Below are 17,266 nucleotides of genomic sequence, written 5' to 3'. Positions count from 1 at the left end.
AATCCATCATATGACAATACATATTTATGCACAGGTTGTTGATTTTGTGGATATGACATGTGTCTGGGAAGTTGGAAAAGGGTTATTCAAAGTCTATGTGGGACATGTGTAGCTCATTTCAGTGATGTATGTCCTGGGTGGCTGCCTTGCAAACAGTCTAGCAGGTTTGGGAACCATGATCTGCCCATGACCAAATCAAAGTTGGTAGGGTTGTGTGTTTGTAGGCTTCCAATAGCTCTGTTTATGACTTCAGTCATGATGGACTCCATGGCCTTGCAGATCAGACTTCATAGGCTTATAAGACTATAGTTCCCATGGTCTGTTGTGCACCAATACTTGTGGAGTGTGTTATATGTTGCTGTAACACATTCAACAGTTTCATATCCTGTAGCGAGGGTGAAGCTCAACAGACTGTTCAGGTGCAGGTTCTGTTTGTTCTGCAGTTCACTTATGACACATATAGGGAAACAATGTAATCCAATTGATGCCATGTTTTCAGCTTTGGAAGGAGCTGTTTACCCATTCTACATGTGATATCTCCTGGTAGGATGATAGGGCCTTTTGTCAGTGGGAGGTGGGTATGTATGTATGGGCCTGTCTGACAGGATGTTGGCATTGTCAGTCATTTACAGTTGGCCCTGACTCAGGACATATATGAGTGTACATTGCTATTTATGACATAGCTGAAGGAAGTGTCATGGTTCTGCCTGGACTCCTTCGCAGATAATCTTTCCATAATCTGGATTGGATAATGTTTGGAATGCACATTGTTTATTGATGATACTGATTGCAGGTTTTTTATCTTCTTTGCTTTCCCACTTTCTACGGACAACCTAAGTATCTGTAGTACATATTTGATTATGACAGGGTTCCAATATATTATGTATGTGTCTGTTGTCATATAACTGTGTGCAAAAGGCAGGATTGGTAAATAGTGAGAGGTTCCTGGATTAACACATGCAACTGCCAGATATGTGTGGCAGTTGCATGTGTTAACCCAGGAACCTCTCACTATTTACCAATCCTGCCTTTTGCACACAGTTATATGACAACAGACACATACATAATATAACTGTGTGCAAAAGGCAGGATTGGTAAATAGTCAGAGGTTCCTGGGTTAACACATGCAACTGCCAGATATGTGTGGCCCACTGCAGTACTCAGACATGGCCTAAGTGTGTGAGCATGCCCAGTTTGGCCTTTCAGTATTTTGTTGCCTGACATTTGCCTCATTTATTCAAGTGTGTGAGCATGCCCAGTGTGACCTTTCAGTATGTTGCTGTCTGAAGTCCACTACATTTGTTGACGTGTGTGAACATGCCCAATATTAACATTTATACCATATATGTGTAGAAAATCAAGTTGCATTTTTACTGCAGGGCTCACCTTTGTGTCATAACTCGACAGGGATTATGCTGTGCCTGCAGGGTTTCCATGAGACACTTTGCATAGACCTATCAACATTTCTTCATACAGGCTGACCAGCGAAATAGTGTCACGGTTTAGTGGTTCAGTACTGTGACTATAGTGCATAGTACCCTGGGTTCGAGGACTGTCACTGTTTTATATTTTCATACTGGGCAGACCAGACTGCTTAAGAAACAGTAAAGCAAATATGAGCATGTTTACCTGCTTTTGCTCAACTTTGACTGAACTTGCCCAACATTGCTTAACGTTAACCAACATTGCTGAACGTTGCCCAATATTGATCAACTTTGCCCAAAGTTGTGCTAGTTAGTGTGTGCAATTTTGTTTGCATATACTAAATAGTGGTAAAAGCTGTTTAGCACTGCTTTATATTGCTTAAAACATGGCAATCATGCCTCAGGTGGTGCTGCATGGCTGCCTATGTCGGATGCACATAGTACACCCCCTATACATGTTTGAAAACAGGTAGTGTCAAGTTAGACATCCCTTTTACTATATGTGCGAGTCAGAGAGAGGTATCATTTCCAGGGTTCCTACTGAGCCAGTGTATGTGCTATGCATTGTCTCTTTGCCAAGGCCAAAGCATACTGGGCACGCCTCCTTCTGCCTATTGGGGCAGGCTCAAGTTGTTCCTCCTCTGAGTCATGCTCTGCCTGTGATGGCCTTGGCAATGGTGGGGGGCTGTTTGGCTCGGCCCTATGCTGCTCCTGCTGCAGCTGTTTTTGCAGGATCATATCATGTCACATAGCACATACCATGACAATTTGGGTACATGTAGTTGGTGAGTATTGCAAGGCTCCACCAGATGTGTCCAGGCACCGGAACTGTGACTTGAGCAGCCCAAACACACGCTCAATTACATTTTGTGTTTGTGCGTGTGCCTCATTATGGCATTCCTGTTCAGGTGTGTGTGCATTTCTTTTTTTTTTCAAAACAGGTTTATTGTTTTAACATACAAGAGAAATATCATAACAATTTTATACAAGTAATTAAAAATAGATATGATTATAACATTCAACAAAACAACTAAAGTATTTACAAAGACATCCACTACAATCAGATCAATTAATTAAACTAAAATACCATGCTATTGAAATTAGGATTTTTTAACAAATTTTGTAAATTATCCCATACAATATAATAAGATGTTTTTCTAGTTGTTCTTGACCTAATTGTGTTTATTTCCATATGGCACACTATATTCATAACATTTTTAAATTCATTGAACGAAGGAGGTGTATCTGAAATCCAATTTCTGCTTATTATTTTCCTAGCCACTGCTAGAATAGACCATAACAAGGGAAGCTTAACCTTTTAACACTTTGAGGTACAGGTGTGTTGAATAATATAAGAGATTTAGAAATAATGAAATTATCTGTAAAAGAGCCTGCAAAAATTCATTAATTGACTTCCAGTATTCTTTCAATTTTATACAGTCATAAAACATATGAGCCCAGTCAGCATTAATTTCTACATTACATCTCTTACATAGATTATCTTTATTATTTATTTTATTCATCATCAAAGGTGTATAAAAGATCTATGTAAAATTTCCATGTATAAAGTCTCCAGACAATGGAAGACGTAGTTCTATAGGCAGATTCCAATATATATTGTTTATCTTGTTGATTTGGTGGGTCCCCATTAATAGAAGTGAAATAATTCCAGTATGTATCTACACTGTAAAAGTTTCTTGTCTGATAATTTTATGCATGTATGAAAGTTTACCTTTATCAGAAACTTTATGTTGTAAATTTAATATCAAGTAATCAATCAGTGTTGGAATAGATTCTTTAACTGTTATAGACATTAGATCTATTTTATTAATGAGATGTTGTCTAAAGGTCTGAACCTCTAACCAGCAAGTTTCTCTTAGATCAAATTCTTGTTTTAAGAAATCTAGATTTTTAACTTTATTATCAGATATGCCCATATATGGTATCAACTGATACCAGTACTTTAGATCATTATCTATAGCTAAATGAGTTCCTTCAGAAGTAGATGACAAAAGCATACCCTGAGTATACATTATAGGGAATATAATAAAATTCCATTCCCTATACTTAGGGTGCATGAATATAAAGTTACGATAGCTAATAATAATATTTAATGGGTAACAAACCATATGTTTAGGTGTAATAGGTGAAGTACAAAATTCCTTTAGTAACCATAACATGGAGTTATTTACAATCATATTTTTATGTGTTAAGGAAATTTTCATGAAGTGCATAGTAATTAGCTCCCAATAATCTTTCCATTTTGCGACATATGACTGATCTATTAATAAAGTAATAACTTTTACAATAGAAGAGATAGTATATAAATTAAAGTCTGGAAAAGAAATACCCCCTTGAGACCAGCTATTAGTATGTTTCTTTAATGCAATCCTAGGTCTATTAGGTGCCCATAGGAAATTTAACATTAGTATATTCAGTTTCTTGATAATTATTTTTGTAGGTGAAAGTATTATTGATTGTATTAAGTATAAAATTTTGGGGAATATTATCATTTTAATAATTATAAGTCTCTCCTCCATAGTAAAAAAACATATTATTCCAGGTATTAAAAAGATTTCGTATATTAAGAAAACAGGTATTATAATTATTATATATAATAGATTTAATATCTTTAGATAGTATTATACCTAAATAAGTTATCTGACCTGAATTGGGTACATATTTAGTAAAATCACTAATGAGAATATTTTTTCGTGTATATATAGGTAGTATTTTAGTTTTTTCTTCATTGAATATTAAACCAGAAATACTTTTAAAATTCATCATTTTATCAAATAGAGACTGCATAGAAGAATTAGATCCTGCTGATGCAATTAGAACATCATCTGCAAAAAGTTGAATTTTGGATGTTGTATTTTCATCTATTTCAAAACCCTCTATGTCAGTACTGTTTCTGACCAAATTAGCCCAAGGCTCCATTACTAAAGTGAATAATAGTGGAGAAAGTGGACATCCTTGTTTTGTACCTTTAAAAATGGGTATTTTTTGTGAAACATGTGTTCCTACATTAATATAAGCCAATGTTCCTTTGTATAAATGCTCAATTAGATTTACAAATGCATCTGAGAAGTTTGTGCACTTCAGTAAGGTAAACAGATAGTCCCAACTTACTGAATCAAATGCTGAACTTATATCAAGACTAATAAGTGTTAAATCTTTCTTTTTCCTATTTGCAAAATCAATTAATGTTAAAGTTCTTCTTATATTATCAAAACTATTTCTATTTACAATGAAGCCTGTCTGATCTATATCTATAATGCCGGGGATGATTGTCTTCAATCTATCAGCAAAAATACTCATAAACATTTTATAATCAACATTAAGTAATGAGATGGGCCGATATGAAGTACATCTAGTTGGATCTTTATTAGGTTTTAAAATTGGCGAAATAAATGTATATTGCCAAGATGGGGGGGTTATTAACTCAGTTTGGGCCAAAATAAAAACCTTATGTATTAATGAATATGTACTTTTAGAAAGGATTTTGTATATCTCTGGTATAATACCATCATTACCCGGTGCTTTGTTTGATTTAAGCTTATTTATTTGTGTAATAACCTCTGTATATGAAATACTTTTGTCCAATAGTTTAATCTGTTGTTTATTAAGCTTTTTATTCATGTTTGTAGTTATAAACTCCTTTATTTTATCTTTAGGTTCCATGTTAATGTTATTATGGTTAATTTTGTGAAAGTGATTTCTAAATTCATCTAGTATTTCTGGTATACTAGAAACATTCTTCTTTTTCCTTAGAGAAAAGATTTCTTTGATATGGTTTTGTTTATTCAACCTTTTTGTTTTATTTTTAAGTCTATGTAAGTATTTGGGGCTTATTGAATAAGACAAAAACTTGTATTTCTCTAAAGTTATTTTAACTTTATGAGTTAAAATTTCTTTGTATTTCTCTTTTAGTTTGTTTATTTCTTCAATAACTTTCTTGTCCATAATATTTTCTTTATTATTATGTTTATAAGAGTCTAATTTACTTTGAATATCTAACAATTCCTTATCCCAAGATTTCCTTTTATTATTATACCATCTGATACTTTGTCCATATAGATATGATTTTAAGGCATCCCAAACATAGACAATGGAGACTTCAGGAGTATTATTTATGTCTAAAAATGTTTTACTTCTGAAAGTATATATTCTTTATAGTCTTTTAGTTGAGTTAAGTATGCTGGTATCCTTTTGATCTGAACATTATGAGTATTTTTATCATGAATTTAAAACAATTGAATTATGATCAGATATAGGACATGAAATGATTTTGGAATTAATTAAATATGTTACCATCTGGTTAGAAATAAAGACCCTATCTATTTTTGAATACGTTTTGTATCTGTTAGAAAAAAGGTGTATGGTAATGATTTTGAATCTATCTGATTATTAATATCATTCAAATGATAAGAATTAGCAAAATCATTTAAATGTTTTGCATTAGATGTAATTCTTCTTTTTCCTATAGTGGTAGTATCACTTTCATGTAGTATACAATTAAAGTCACCAGCTAAAATAATATCTCCTATAGAGAATGATATGATCTTATCAAGATGATGTTTCACTGTATTAATACCAATTCCAGGTATCCAATATACATTAATTAAAGTGTAAGTCTTCCCATTAATTTGTATTGTAACCATACAAAACATTCCTTTGTCATCCTGATAAGACTTAATGGTTTTAGGAATGGGCATACTTTTATTCCATAAAATAGCCACTCCTCTTTTTTTTGTGTGTGCTCTGAACTAACCAATACTGTATATTTGTTTGTGGCTAGTTTATCAATATCTTTTTTCAAGAGATGGGTTTCTTGCAGGAAGACTAAGTTGGCCTTATGTAAATTAATGTATCTTATTAGGCTTGCCCTTTTACATGGATTATTCAATCCATTAATGTTTAAAGAAATTCCTTTTAAAGATGTCATTTGGCATTTTAAAACTTAAGAATCTTATGATCAAAATAACAAATAACAACATAAGTAATGTTACATCTCCTCCTTTAGGTGTACCTTTAAATATAGCTGTATTTATTGAATCTCTTATGGGATTTTGTATAGGATTCAATTTTGTTTGTAGTGACAATGAGTGTACAAAATATATTGTGGATGTCAAAAGTATATACATATAACAATGAACAAGTGAAAATAATGTAAGGATTAAACCTTGCATCCAGCCTGGAGTTAAAAAGTCCAACTTAGAGTAGTATTTACCACTCAAGTTAACCCCTACCCTAAGCAGCAGTACCTCAGCTACCACCTTATCAATTTAATACTGGTTATATTTAACTTAAATTAACAGCTTTCAATTCAATTATCTAGCAAGACAAGACTACACATTTGATAAAACAGCATCATATAAACTAAAATAAACTTTTTTTTTTTTAAAACTATTCATACTACTATATACATCTATGTAATATAATACACTTGTATTCAAATAGCATTCAAATAATCTTGATATTAGGAACCAAGAGGAGAGAGAGAAATAAAAGATGTGAAAGAGGGAGAGAGAGTGAAAGAAAGAGAGAGAGAAAAAAAGAAGGCATATTTACATATTAATTTATTCAAAGTATGTAAAAATAAGTTCTAACATTCATTTAAATCAAAAACTTTGGCTAATATGGTTCAGACATTACATATATTAAGATGCATCTATTTTCTGTCATGTAAATGCAGTCAACAGCTTCCAAAAAAACCTTGAATTGCTTGTATATGAGCATTTTACTCATACTCATTATTGTCAATAGAATAAAATATTATATTTATAGAAATTGTTATAAATCATACTGCATAGTTATGCAAATTCTCAGAAACACTTACATTATTGTAAAAAAAGCCATCTGTATTTTGTATGTCTATACTACTGCTTTAAAATATATCACATGACAATTTCTTCCAGAATAGAGTTATAAAGTTATTTATGCTTGTCAATCAGATGAATTAAATGAGTTATAGTAATGTATATGTTTGGAACATAAGTTTCTAACACAGATTAGTATGCTGCAGTCAAGTAAATTTTCAAAAACACTTGAATAAATGTTTCATTTTCTATGCCTTCTAAAATAAGACATTTACTTACTACAAGAAACTGCATAATTTAAAATCATTATAACTGACATATTTTATGAATTATAACATAGATATTTAAGTAATTATATAAAATAACTCACATTTAGATGTTAAAGAGTTCATTTTCCTTCACATAGTCGCATTTGCATCAGTTCTACTTCCTGGTAGAGTGTTCTTCCTGAATCTGCAATGTGTCAGTGTGATATCTGGGTCAAAGGTCAAATTGACTGCTTTCAGCTTCTCTGTGAGAATTCTGAGAGTTGAAGCTTTTGAAACAACTTGAGGACACTGTTCATGAGGTAGCCCTCATCCCAGATTGTCTCCCTTAACATTTTGGTGGGAAACTTGTTAAAAACTAGTGACAAACATTCATTTAGCAGTGTAAATGCATCTAAACATGACAAAACCTTCGCGATGTATTTTACAGGTTATTACAGCCTCTATGTAAGTGAAATTAAGCCCAAAGTTATTAATAAGTAATAAAACTCAATATTTTTGTCCCAACTCAATTTTTATGCAAATCTTATTATTTACTGTGTCTATATGATCAAAAGCATTTCTATATATTAATATAAAAAAAATAAAGAGAAAGAATAAAGAAAAGAAAAAGAGAGTAGAAAATAAAAGAGTGTAAAGCAGAAATAAAAAATGTAAGAGAAAGCTATAAGAAGTATATACAATGGAATATTACTTACTGTTTATATTAATAGAGTTAAAAATAAAACATATTATTTACTATTATTTAGTTCTATTAGTTAAAGCATAACAGATTATTTACAAATAAGCATAAGCAGTATAATCAAGAAAGTATAATTAGGAATAGCATTTGAAGAACATATAAACTTTTTACAAGGAATAAATATGTTATTATTCCATTTATCATATTTTCATTACTCTTCTCTCCCTGCCCTCCCCCACCCTTTACCCACTACATAATCTAAATAGAATGTCATTGTTTAAACAAAGAAAAGAAGAAAAGGAGAAAAAAAAGAAAAAAATGTATCAAATTACTGACCTTACTTCTCTTTTTCAGAAAGAGAAACAAATTGAATAATAGCTTGTTATTAGTTCCTCAGATATTTTGACTGGTTATGAAACAAAACATTTCTTTGCACACAGAGAATAACTTTGATTAAATCTTTTTCAGAATATTTGTGGCTTTCTGGAAATGCAGGAACTATATTTAAAACATTAATAATGAAGTAAAATGATGAGAGAAAAAAAAAGAAAAAAAATAGAACAAATCATTTGTTTTTTAGTCTCTTCTTCTTCTCTGAAGTCTTCCACGAAGTTTCAGTTGCCAGTCTCTTTAATGAAGGACTAGCCCATTCCATTTCCTCTAGTTTATCCATTTGGCAGGAAACAGAAGGTATGTTTTAAACTGTGCTTTTAAGCTCCCTTATTAGTGGCAGAAAACTTTTCTTTTAGCTATTACCAAGGAAGAATAGTCATTGTCAAAACGCACAGTTGTTTCATTAATCTTAACAGGAGCTTTAGCCCAAGCAGATTTAAGAACCATCTCTTTATCAAAGATGATAGAAATCTAACTATAACTGATCTATGATAGTTTTGTTAGAGTTAGTATTAGTTATAGATCTATGTGCTCTTCGATACCAAAAGAGAATGCTTCTGGTAAGTCTAAAGTTTTAGGGAGCCATGTTGTTAAAAAAGAAGTAATATTGTTACCTTCAATATTTTCTGGCAGTCCAAAAATCCTAATGTTATTGCGCCTAGATCTATTTTCCAGGTCATCCAGCTTTGTTTGTAAATGTGTATTTTGTTTCAGCAGAAACTCAATGTTGATTTCCTCTTCTTGGATTCTGTTTTCCATGTCATTCACAGCTTCTTCTATGCCTGTCATCTGGATCTTCTGTTGTTGCAGGTCTATATGTAACAAGTCTATTTGTTTTGTAGTTTTTTCTATGAAGGCATCGATTTTAGTATCCATTTTATCCATCTTAGCAGTAAGTTGCTGGATTATAGTTATCAGAGACTGAAGTTCTTTCTTGATGCTGGAGTCTTGAGAATTTGTCTTACTGGAACTCATTTCAGACTGATAAATTGACAGGAAAATTTCCAAAGTGATTTCTGACAGGAATATTGTTAAAATTTCCTTTATGTTTTAGATATAGTTCAAGAACTATATAAAACAAACATATTTAGAAAGAAAATTACTTCAAAATTAATTTTTTAAGTAATTAATTCCTATCAGTGTAATGAAATTGGTGGAGCTGAAGAAATCTGCTGCTATCCTGTGTTCATCCTTGGCCACGCCCTCGTGTGTGTGCATTTCTGATGGGTGTCATCAGTCACGGCTCCAGTGCATATCCAGCATCCCCCACTAGGTGACCATGAGGGGTGTCCCCATTGGCAAATGTCTGGTACAGCTGTGTCAGATGCCAGATATGGGAATCATGGTAGCTTCCAGGGCAGCCAGCACACACATTCAGTATTATGCTCTGGGCATCACACATGACCTGGCAGTTGATGGAGGGGAAGCCCTTGCAGTTAACATAGGCCCTACCCTGCTCACCGGTTGGTGCTTTGATGCGTATGTGCATGCAGTCTATTGCACCCACTACCTCAGGGTATTCCGCTATTTGCTGGAAAAGACACATATTGCTGGCCAATGCCTCATGGGAATTGGGGAAATATACATGATCACCGACATGTGCTGACATGGCATTCAGGAACTGGTGCAGTGCCCTGGATGCTGATTCCTCTGAAATCCCCATCATATCACCAGTTGGTCTCTGGAAGGTACCTGTTGCTAGTATTCTTAGACCAACACATACCTTGGTTTCCACTGGGATGGGTTCCCCTCTGTTGGTTCTGTGTGTGAGGCGTGGCCTGCACAGCTCAACAATTTGCTGCATGAGGTCTCTGTCCACTCTATAGTGCTCCACTATCTCCAGCTCATGTAGTCCCTGGTAGGTTACCCTGGGCCTGTACACTCTTCTTCATCTCCTCACTGCGGGTTGCTCAGCAGCATTCGCATTGTCACCACCCTCAGCATGTTGCATATGTCACCTTATAACAGCAATGGCAGCCCCTAACATTTCTTTGTATCAGTAAAGCTTTTTCAGTTTTCACTTCTCTTAGTTTACTGCAGTGTTGCAGTGTCTCTGAGGAAAACATGGTGGAAAGTTGTTTGTAGGGTTTTAAGTGCTGGGCTGGGCTGGGCTAGTGTACTGCCTGTGTAATTGCCTGATTCTGATTGTTTTCACCTGCTAGCTCTGCTATTTCTCCTTGGTTAACTTCCTACTATTTGTTCTGTTTCCTTTTCCCTTTCTGTTTCCACAGGGGGCAGCGCTGCACAAACAAGCGCACACCAGCTTACACGGGTGCACACATGCTTACACGGCCTAACACTTGCTGACTCCTGCTTGTACGCATGCACACAGATGCAAACGCGCTTACACAAATTTCAACAACCTTACATATATTTACTCTGGCTTAAACACACGCACAAAGGCGCACACGCGCACACAGTCTTAGTCGGATTTACAGGTGCGCACCCGTGCGCAAACACATTGCAGGCACTTCAACAAGAAACTTTAGTGTTATACACGGCATACACCTTCAATTTCTTGGCTTTAGCTAAGATACCTGTTGACACACCTCTTCCAGTGATGAGTAACTGACAGCAAACACATGCCACTCTGCTCCAATGACCTTACATTCTTTCATACATACCCCTCTCATGATGTCACCTATCTTTTACTTTGATACTCTCCTTATCCTACTCTTACACTCCACAGACTTTGCTCATTTGCCATGTAAAATTGGGATTCACTATCCTTACCCTCATTTGCATAGGATTGCCTACCTGCTTGGTTACATCTCTTAGACTGAGCTTTCCCCCTTAGCAACCTCTACTCAGTAGCCATGTTGTCTTCAGCCTGCCATTCACTTGCATGGCAGTTGAATATTTGGAATAAAATCCATATTTGTGGCTTTTATTTTTTTTTCCATGGTTTTTAGAGTGCAGCACTTTTGCGAGGCACTGCGCTATGCTTAAACTTTGGAGATCGAGGTAAAACTTTTTTTTTTATTTTGCAACGGGAAAAATTGCCAATGGCTATATATTTGGCCATTGGCATGCTTCCTCAACTGGATGCATCCTTTATTTGGAGCTGTCATGGCTCCATTTTGCTGTTTGCAGAATGGTACTCAGTTGACAACAGAGTACATTTCTGCAAATAACACTACTCTTACTCGGACAGGTTAGGGTTTCCTGAATCGCATATTTACCTCATTTGCATATCTTTCAGCAGCAAATGGGGTAATTTGCATAACCTAGCCCTGTCCGTGTAAGAATCGTTTTAGGAGCTGTCTTGCACGCCCCTGCCGGCTGTTCCTGGATCGCTCAGCAGACATGTTAGCTGCATGGAGTCTTACTCTACTCTTAGACTCCGTGCAAGCCTTCATGAATCTGGCCCAGTATTTTAATTGTGAGTGAGCTGCAGGCAAGAGTAGCTCATATTTGACTGTTTTATGTAGCTTGACAGGCTTATTACTGTGACTATATTGGGTTTTGAATTAATTGTCATCTTAAGTTTATAAATGGGGTTTTGCTATCAGCACTGTATGCCTTTAAATTCTAAGTGCTTTTAAATTAGAAGGTCCGATGATTGGTGGTTGTAAAGGGGTGTGTTATGAACAGCTGATTTCATTCAAGTATTTTAATGCAAGTTGTATTTCTTCCTTCACATTTCTGAAGATGTCAAGACATGGCGAAAGCATTTAATTGTGGAGAGTTTTCATTTTTTATTTCTTAGAAAGTTTTTATTATGTTGTTGCTACTGCAGTGTTTGTTTTATTGACTTTACTAAATGTGATTTGGTAGAGAGCTTCAGGCAACCTGGTTCTTGTTTTGTTTGTGATAGTACATGAGGAACTAACACACACAACTGAGTAGTGACAAAGGTACACAATGTACAAATAAATGCAGAAATGTGTGTTTGTAATGTTGTCCATCTGAAAAGTGGAGTTCCATGTTAATCACAACATTGACAACAGTCCTGTTATGTAGAAACCCAGTGATGCAAGCACAGTGAACACATTTATATAGCCAATCTGAACTTTGACCACCAAGTGTCCACACTGCTACTGAAAACCTATGTTGTGCACATCGTAACTCACGTCATCATATTGAGATGTTAGGATTGCATGACAGCACTGTAGTCAAAGCTTATTACAACACTAATAGAGTATAATGTGCATTTTTACATGTGCCTCACCAGACACATGTAGCAACTGGAGAAACCACAGGGTTTTCTCAACAAGGTAACAAAGGGCCTACACACCATGCCGTTATGTATGTGGATATATTAAAAGCCATGTCACTGTAAACTTTACTGTATATGATCAGGTGACTTCTGCCAGGCCCCAGGCAGTCTCTGACCCTGCCCTGGTATGAGTACTACATATCTAAAAATGTAATTTAGCTAATGCCATCAGCAGTGTCTGTTCAAGAGAAAATGACAGTGTCCCACATGCTGGTGTAAATACTCACTGTAATGTCAAGCAACAGCTCACACATACACACTCACACACAGTTGATTGGAGTGACAATAGAACCCCTACATATTTAAGGTATACAGACTACAGGACACAGTACTTTACACAAGCACCATGGCTCAAGTCCAACTTGGAGTGTGTCAGATGCTTTATTGCTGATGACATCAGCCGTGTCTGTTGAGGGGAAGATGTGTGTCTCACATTCTGGGGTAAAATACTCTCTGTAATGTCAGGCAACAGCTCTCTTGCACACACACACACACACACACACACACACACACACACACACACACACACACACACACTGGAGTGAGACTAGAACCCCCTACCTTTCTAAAGTACACAGACTACAGAACACAGTACTTAATGCTAGTGCCACAGCTCATAGGTTCATAGGTTGGTACTAGGCTATCAGCCCACAAGCCTCGCCATAACAATTCCCTGGCTATTTCCTCCCACAATATTTACTTCCCTGGACCCCTGGGAAAATCTGATTTGGAGTGTGTCAGACAACACATTATAGCTGATTAGATCAGCAGTGTGTAGAAGATGACATTGTCCCACATTTTGGTGTAAAATGCTCTCTGTAATGTCAAGTAAAAGCTAACACACACACACACACACTTGACTGAATTGAGAATAGAATCCTTACCTATCTAAGCACACAGATTATACAACAACGTACTTAACTCAAGCATCATGGTACAAGTCTGATTTATACAAGAGTGCAGGTGAACTTATAGTAGATGACATCAGCAGGCCATGTGGGAGACAAGATGATGGGAGGCCTGTATGAAATGGATGTGTAGGCATCAGCAAGTATCACAATACTGGCAATCCATATGATTGGAGAAGTAACTGTAGGATATACAGGTCTGCTGTGCTGTCTAGACACACCTACACACACAGTTGATGTATGCAACTATTTTAATGCTTTATACAATGGTTTTAATATAGCTCTTACTTAGTATTTTTATTTATTTAATACTGCTTATTTTAGTTTTCCTGTTACTAGCTCTTGATACTGTTTAAATAACTTTATGCAGTGTCTCTGGTGTTAGTACAAATGTTTACTTTGTTGACCATTTTGGATTATTTACCTGTTGTCAGAGCCCCCCCCCCCCCCGAGTAAAAGGACGGCTTCTTTGACTTTTTTTTTTTTTTTTTTTTTTTTACAATTTCCGTATGTATTCACTTGTTGGTGTAGTTATCTTAAGAGAGTGTTCATTATGTTTAAATGAGGATTGTGTATTTCACTTCAGATTGTACACTAAATCAGTGCTGATAGATACAAAACTGCTGCTTTTTCTTCGGCTGTCTTAAACTGGTGATGAGAAGATGTGGCATTGTAATGGAAGACAGCCTACTCTTTAATAGCTGAGGATTTACATTAAATTATAAGTTATATGTTATAATTTTATAGATTTGTGTAGCTGTTTGTTATGTCAGTTCGCCCAGACTAGCTTTTTTATTTCATTAGTGTGGGAAGGATATTCACCATTGGATAGGGGAAGTCTATAGTTCAAATTATGCCACAGTTAACTGTACCTCATAATTGTCATGGTCAAATCTAGAAATAATCATGGACAAATGTCCCCTAATGAGTGATACGTTTTTAATGTTATTGGTATTAACTTGAAAATTTGACAGAATTGAAGAATGTGAATTAACATTCATGAAGAGCTTGTATGTTTGATGATTGGCATAAATATAGTCCAGTCCACTAAAACTCATTTTAAGAGGCCTTAGGAGATATAGAGGGCAGTATTATTCCAAAATTGGAAGCATCCCTGAAATCAAGGACAGCTGAAAAGTATGAAGTGCATATGTATTTAACTCTTTTTTCTGCACAGATGTCAGATTATATGTACATTGTGTCTAGGGAGTTATTATTCAGCCAATTTTAGGAAATATGTATATCTGTGAGGCATTTTAGCTGTGCCTATGTACTGGCTTTTTGTTTTTCTCATTACCTGTCATTCTGGAGTATCAGTGGTAATAATTTACAAAATAATCTGTTATGGTTAATTATAATCACTTGGTTAAGTGAGGTGGTTTGTTGCAGACCCATTCTTGGTAGTTTATATCGCAGAGTTTTAAGGCTATGTCTGATATACGGTGGATATAACTAGTGTACACACCCCTGTTAAAATGCCAGGTTTTTGTTATATAAAAAATGAGACCACAATAAATAATTTCAAAACTTTTCCCACCTTTAATGTGAGATATAACCTGTACAATTCAATTGAAAATAAATCTGTTAGGGGAAAAATATAAAAAAAAAAAACGTGCAATAAGCTTGTCTTGGATTGCTTGGAGGCACTGGGCCCATTTCATTATCAGTCTGTCCTGGCCTTTCTTGAGGACAAATTTCTCCTTTACATCTAAAGGAGAACTTGGTTACTCCTGTCCTCAAAAAGGCTGGATTAGATTCTAAGACTGAATAATTATTGTCCAGTCCCTAACATCCTTTCTGTTGGAAAGGTACCAGAGAAAGGAGAATACCTTGACATGGAATCAGATTTGAGAGACAACGTCACTTATCCTTCCAGTCTGGTTTACAAACTAGGCCTAGTACTAAGGCAACTCTAACTAGAGCCTTTAATAATCTTCTTATGGTGAGGGATTAATTTTTCTCTTCTTTGTCCCCTATTAGCTGTCTCATTGGCATTTGATGCAGTGGACAATTCTGTCTTACTTGACTGTTTGGAACATTGAAGTTACATCTCCAGTACTGCCCTAGGCTGGTTTGCCTCCTACCTTTCCAGCTGTACCATTAGAATTACTGAATTTCCCATCTTCCTACTGTCTTAATAGTTGTGCACTTCAAGGTTTAGTACTAGATCATATTTTATTCATGGTGTACATGTTCCCTCTGGGAAATGTAGTGTGTTTGAGATGATAACAAAATCATTGTGAGGCCAACAAAGTACAACGACAAGAGGCTTAATCAGGGAGATGAACTGGCCAATACCAGGGCAAAAATTTGCTCACATAAGGGAGACCCAAGCAGTGTAGAACAAGATAGACTAATAAAAAGACAAAAATGTACTGCTTAATAGGCAGCCAGTGACAGAAAGCTGGTTCATATATTGGATATAATGCATGCCTTCTATTTGTAAGTTGCATTACATTTATTCATGTATGCCAGTCAGTATTTACCCTGCAGAAATAGTATCTAATGTGATCACACTTCTTCCTATAAGACACCCCTAAGCCATCATCCTCCTTTGTCATATGATTTACAAATGTAAAATACAAATTTAGCATATAAATGGTGTAATTAATCAGTGAAGGCTCACTATCACAAGTGCAAGACCCAACAGTAGAAGTCCCCAAACTCTGGAAAGTTAACTGTGATTAATTAACCCTTTAATTGTGATTCCATCCTTCATTCAGCGAGTTTCAGAATTTGCTCCAGTGGTATTACGGCACGTTTGCAGTGAAAGCTCACTGATAACAACTTGTACCAAGTTTGATGTCACTGTACCTTAGAGAAGCGATAATATTGTGAGATACTGCAACCTTGGACATAATAAGTATTCTTCCATTACTGAATAGCAGTTAACACAATCCCAACGATGACAGTTACAATCCTCAGAATAATTTTAGGTTCCCACCACTGAAATCTTTTTCTTATTCTTTCTTCAAAAAATGAATGAAACTAATGAAGCAGGCCTACAATAACATTAAACTGACACGATATTATGTTTTTGAGCATACTAGCATCAAGGTGACCACATTCTTCATAATACAGGTAAATGCATAGGTGTAAAAAAAATCACAGTGTTGTACTTCCACAGAATATGCACAGGGATGACAAATGTAATAGACGTATTCTTGTCAGGTTACGAAAGTGATATACAAGTACACACTGTATATGGCTAGGGTGTCAGTGTAGCAGGTTATGTTGATGAAATATCTAGCGTTCTTTCTACTACAGATTTTGGCTATTTCAAAATTTGTGATGATCTGTTTTTATATCAAGAGTTAAGAGAATAAATTAGTTGAACATTGCAACTGTGTTTGTGCATTTTTTACTTTTGTTTTAAACAGTCAGCATTATTTATTTATTTTATTTATTTTACATTTGTTGACCGGGCTAGTCTAGCTGGATACATTTCCATTTTCAGTAGAGGCCCGAGGAGAAAAGCTCCACACAAATTTTACCCAAAAAAGTTACAATAAAGAAGCAAATGCACAAATCATCATAGATGAAAAGACAAAT

Source organism: Protopterus annectens, chromosome 3.part1 (assembly GCF_019279795.1).
Source record: "Protopterus annectens isolate FY-2018-M chromosome 3.part1, PAN1.0, whole genome shotgun sequence".
NCBI classification, from domain to species: Eukaryota; Metazoa; Chordata; order Ceratodontiformes; family Protopteridae; genus Protopterus; species Protopterus annectens.
The sequence above is the reverse complement of the archived record's forward strand: the minus strand, read 5'-3'. Positions refer to the sequence as shown.